Genomic DNA, 6,419 nt, shown 5'->3' on the forward strand with positions numbered 1-6,419 from the left:
AAAACCAAGTCTAACAACCATAATAAATGGAATTTTTAGCCATTAATGCACCCATAACTACCAAAATGTGTAAACCCATTACCTTTAGGTTTAAATGCCTCTAACAACTTTCTTTAACTCTATTTAAATTAATAAGTTAAAAATCATAATTTATATGGGCCGAAAATCACTTCTGTAATAAACCTTAACTCCCAAAACTTATAAAAGTGAAAGAGAGAGAGAGAAAAAGGACTTTAGAACTTACCTTTAGTGATTAATAGCTCCAAAATGCTCTAAAATCCTCCTAGAAGTGAACGTTAGCAGAGCTCCTTGCTACCTCCCATGTTCTCTCTCCTTTCTTTTTGTTTTTCACATCAATTTTGCACCTTATTTTTGCAAAAAATGTACCATACACACACTACAGCATGCGATACAGAGAAGGCTACTGTTCATCTTCTGGCCCGGTGTGCCATGGTACACCACACATGCATCACTGTATGTGGTACAAAGACTTTTTTTTCTTCTTTTTCTTCCACTTTTAATATCCAATTAACTCAATTTCACTTTGAACCTAAATTTATACCTAAAATCCTGACTAAAGAGACTCATTAGTCTCCTCTGACCACACATTGCATAAATATTACTTAATTACCCTTATTAGGTTAATTATCAGGGGGTAAATTTTTAGAATGTTACATGTAGCAAGTGGCCTTTATGCCACAAGTTGTGACAGACGTGCAATAGGCCACAGTGGATGAGCCAGTTTTGCTAAAATGTTTGTTTTGCTCTTATTTGAACTTGTTTTAAGTGCTCAACTTATCTCTATGTTTCTACAAACTTTGATACTCTAATTTTAAATATTTTTAAGTAGTTATACAACATTACTTGTTTTTTTTTTCAAATATTTTTGGGATCCCATTGTTCTTAATACTTTCAAGTTATTTGAGAATTAACCTCAAGGTTAATCCTTAGCTTTAATGATTGGTTTAATTAATTGAATTTAAAATTGGTTAATGACAGAGTTTCATTACATTTTCTTTTTTGTTTAATATAGCACCACATTTGATCATTGAAAACTATCATCAGCTATAGTCAACCACTATTGTATATATGCCGCCACCATAAACCATTGGCTACCACTTATATTGTCCAATTTTAAACTCTAAATTTCTTTTAAATGAACATAATCAAAAAGTTTTTTAGTTTTATTTTGACAAAAAAATTTTAAAAAGTCATTTATAAAATAGTTTTTAAAATAAAAAATACGAGCAAAATCAAACATGCTATATATAAATACCATAATTTATAACCAAGACTTTCATATTGACAATTGTTTGAATTATTATTTACAATTTATCTCTTAACAAATGTTTTTGAGTACCTAATTATCATAAACTTAAGTTCCAGCTGAACCTAATTGTCATTTCCCAATTAATTTCCTATGTTTAGTTGTATGGCGGGTATTATATGTTATGGTAATGAAATACTATTTACATACTCATCTTAAAACTATTTAAGAGCTAGTAGCACTGAAGGATGAAAAAGGACTTGTCATTTGCCAACCTTGTGACGTTGTCGAATGCATGGGAGCTCAGTGGGAAGTTTTGGGTTCAATAGTATAAAAATAAAAAATGAAACTTGGGCTTGCTCTTGTAATTTAAAAAAACGACAGGAGTTTATTTGTTTATAAATATTATAAAATTAAAAATACATACAAATGTACTGCAGAAAAATCGTGCTAATAAATTATGGAGTATAATACATGATTCATTATTAGCATAAAGCAACAAACTATTTTTTTATCAATAAAACAATTTGGGTTGAAAAATAATGTGTTTTTCACCATGAATATATTATTGTGCATATTGCATGACATGATATAACAAAGAAAGATAAAATAAAAAACACATAATAAAAAATTTTAGGAAAATATCTTGTATAATGTGGTAAAATCTGAAATTAGTTGCATGGTTTACTTGTTATAAATGATATATATGGCTTGCTCTTCTAATTAGGTACGTGATTCATCTTTCTATTTCTCTCGTATATTACCTATGCTAATATTGACAGTAAACCTTATGTGTTTGCATATAGAGTTCAAGACGATTTGATCTTTTATGTATAGAACGCCTTTGAATTTTTTAATAAATATATTAAAAATAAATTAATGTATTGTTATTGATTCTATAATTTAAAAAAAAATGAATAAGGGGTTAGAATCTTTGGTGCTGGTTGATTAACGCATGTAGAGTAGTGTCCAACGGCGCAGGTGGGGGAATCTCTGAAAAAGGAAAATAATAATGGAATAAAAAAAGTTTGAGCTGACGTGGAAATCATTGTCATTGGATCAACCCAGTTAACTTTTTTCCTCTGTCATCTGACTCGTGAATGTGACGCCCACAGTTTGTTCGGCTTTTTAAAATCGTAGTTCACGGATTGAAGCTTTGCCTAATAATTGCATTATAAATAACAATGTAATAAAAATTTGTTTGCTAAAAAAGTTATTGATTTGAGAAAAAATATGGAGCTCATTGAAAATTATAGAGTACACCCTTTATTTTCACCTATAAGCAAATTCAAATTGACTTGTACGTACCGTTTCATAAAATTGATTGATAATTATGTTTAAAATTAAATTTTTTTATCAAAGTAATTTTTATCATGAGAAAGAATTAAGTCTTGCTCAGGAAAATAAACTCTGATTTTATGAAAAACAATTTAAAAAATAAGTGATAAATATTTCTTGAAAACTGTCATGCTTATACAAAAAAAAAAAAAAAAAAAACGAGCAACATGAAGTTTTGCTCTCACCACAGCACGCGCGCACACACATATAAATTTTTCTTGTTAAAAAATATAAATTAAATCTCACCATTCAATAAAGTAATTACCTACTTTCAAACTAACCTTATCTTTTTATATTTATCTCTATTAAATACCTTATAATAAATATAAAGTCACTATCAATAGGGGCACTTTTGAAAAAAAATATAATAATTACACTTTAAAAGATTAAAAATGCCTTGCATTTTGTAACATCCAACTTTTTAAAAAATATTTTATATTTTTAAATGAAGGGAGTATATATGATGAGAGAGTATTTATGAATTCATTCCAGGAGACTTCTTGGATTTTAAGTTGATGTAACCCATACTACGTTTATCTATCCTTTGCTTAGCCCTAACCAGAAGGGGAAAAAAAACTAGAAGAAAAACTATGAGCTTGCTTGACAATTTATTCTGAGAACAATTTTTTATTTTTTTTTAAAAATATGTGTTTGATAACACGTTTTCAAAAAATATTTTGAAAAACAAAAAAAATGCTAAATATTATTTTGAAAAATAAAAAAATAAAAACATCTATTTTGAGATTATAATTTTGAAGAGCAAAGAAAAATTTAAGAAATACATATTTTTATCATTTTTTATTGTCAAAGCATGTTTTACAAAATATTAATTCTTAAAATAATAAAACAAAAACAGTTTTAAACAACGTCAATATTTTTTGTTTTTTAATTTATCAAACAACATGCAAAGGCAGCAACTAACGAAGTCTAACCAAAAATAAAACGAGGGTGCTAAAAATCCTCAGTATGTGGATGCAACTAGAATTGGACCTCAATAAGAGGCTTCACAGCTGTAAGAAGTTCAACTCATTAGTTTGCTTAATGCTCATCTTCGCTAAACGGTCAGTGCACATGTTCCATTCTCACCATGTAATGGAATCACTCTCCACAAAATAAATATGTCTGCCTAAGCTCCATGAGAATTTGAACTGAGAACCTGATCTGAAAGTAAACTGATTGCTAAGAATATATGCGCTTGGAGATAGTTGGGAGAGAATTGAGTGTGAGGGTGTGTTTTCCTTGATTTTGGAAATGGGGAGATTAAATTCGATGCATGCACGCAAAAATTTAAAAAAAAATATTCATATTTTCAGCCAAAAAATAATCACATTTACTTTAATTAATTATTAATTAATATTTTAATCATTGACCTCTGACATTTGACATGTGAATGGTATTTAAAGAGGAGGTAATACTATTAAAATCTGTTGACATAGATAATAGAATATTGATACCAGTCATCTAAATTAATGATAAAAAGTGCAGATGTTTAAATAGAAAAGAAGACTTGTAAATTTTAAAAGAATGAAAAGTAGCATAAGGGATTAAATTGTTAAAAAAATATTGATTTGATGGTTAGTTTGTTTTCATTTAACTAGATATACATGCCAACAAGTCATCAATATATTTTATAAATTAAATTAATTTAAGAGTCAATTTGTATTTTAAAACTTAAAGAAAAAACATGATAATTTAAAAAATGTTAATAAATTAAATCAATAGAATTTAAACTTGAGGATTAAATCTATAACTGAAGTAAATTTAAAAGAGTAAAAATTTCATTATTTTTAATTTATAATGAATGAAGGGTGGAAAAAATTAATACTTTAGATTAAAACACGATTTGTTAAGAAAATGTAGAAAGAATATGAGGAGCATGTGGCTTGTGGTGAAGCAATGTGATAATTGAAGAGAAAAAGGTGAAACAAAAATGTGGCCTGGGTGAGACCAAAATGGACCATTACAAAAAGGTCACTCCAAGTTGTATGGAACAGAGACATTGGGATGTTGTTTTCTATTTTTCAGATTGTTTGGTTAGGAAAAAAAGAATCCAGATTTTTTTTTGTATTCCCTCCTAGATACTAAGTGCATTGAACATTGATCAATGATCACCATCGCTTCATATATATTATATCAAAATAAGCAAAATATATTGGAAGAACAATACATATATTTTTCTTTTTTGTTGTCTCTTGCTAAAGGCATGCGTGGATTGCAGCGTTTATAATATGGTGATGTGAGATTTATAGCTCATTAATTACAGTATAATAGTTATTTGATTATTTAATTGTCATATTCAATGTGTAAGTTATCTATATTTGAATAATTTCAAATTAATCACAGTATTGATTTAACTTAAGGTTTGATCTACAAAATTATTAGGGATATAAATTTTAATTAAATTAATTATGCTTTATGTATTCTTCTTGTGACAAATATTTAATTGTTGGTATATCTCCAATAGAAAAGGCAAATGATATTAAATGATAAAAATATTGAATGAAATCAAAATTTAAATAAAGATTAAAAGATCCGAAAATTTATATAGTTGGTATAAAATTTTTTATCTCATTCTGTAATTTGTAACTCTCAAAATAAAACTTTACCCGTAAAATTTACTAATATGAAAATAAAAAATTTGTCAAATATATCATTACTTAAAAATTATTTTCTTTCACAAATTAACGAATTTTACTTGTAAATTCACTGAAAATGATAATAATATGTTTAACATTTTCTTACAAGTTAAAAATTACTGTCACTTACAATTTTTTTGTTTTAATCGTTGCATTCTTATACCAATTTATTAAATTTTTTTAAAATTTTTAGTTCTATTTTATATTTTCAAATTATTTTGTCCTTAGTGAAATTTAATTCAATCTTTTGGTCCTTTAATATTATTTTCCCGAGCAAAAAAGTTCCGACAGCATAAGTGAACACTACTACTTCTTCTTCTTTTATTTTTAAGTTTTATAAAATACACAAGCCACAAGGGGCCATCTAAATAATGATTAAAATAAATAAACCTTCCGCGTTTTAGCCCAATACTAGCCGTTCTCATGGGCCCAAGCCCGATACTTTAGATTTTCTTTTTGTATTTTTTAGGCCAAGCCCAAGTCTCTTAGGTCTCAGCCAGCCTTAGTTTTGTTATTTTGATTTCTTTTTTTTTTGGGTAAGAGTTTTGTTATTTTCTAATCTGAAGTAAAATAAAGATTTAAATGTAAATTTTTTTAATAAAGAAGTCGAATGAATTAAATATCACATGAAAAGATAATTTTAAAGTAATTTGACATAAATTTTAAAGTAAATTTATATAATAGATTAAAAACATTATTTTTTGGTAAAATGAAGAAAATATTAAAATAAATTTAATTTAAAAAGTGTAGGATTAAATTAAAAAAAGTAAAACATCTTAACATTTAATAATTTCTTTAGACGTCTGGTTGACATTAACCTGTTGCTCTCTCTTGAATCAATTGTCTAGTCTCCTTCGTAATTTTTCCTCATAAAAGATAATGAGAATAGTTAAAATTAGCAACTTTAACTTGTTCCAAATGAAGATGGCCAACCAAAAAAAAAAAAAAAATTGTTCTACATGAAGATAATTAGAACAGAAAGCCTATACTCTTAAGATTCAATTCACCTAAGTTTGGGGTTTTTACAGATAGAGATAATGTTATTAAAATCAAACTAAATAAATAACTCAACATTTATTATATTTTACATTATATTTAATTTATTATATTTTTTAATGATATACTGTTCTGTGTCAATAATAAATTATTTTTAAATTTTTAAATTTTTAATAATAAAT

Source organism: Prosopis cineraria, unplaced genomic scaffold (genome assembly GCF_029017545.1).
Source record: "Prosopis cineraria cultivar Desert tree isolate PC_DT_omini unplaced genomic scaffold, ASM2901754v1 PC14, whole genome shotgun sequence".
NCBI lineage: Eukaryota > Viridiplantae > Streptophyta > Magnoliopsida > Fabales > Fabaceae > Prosopis > Prosopis cineraria.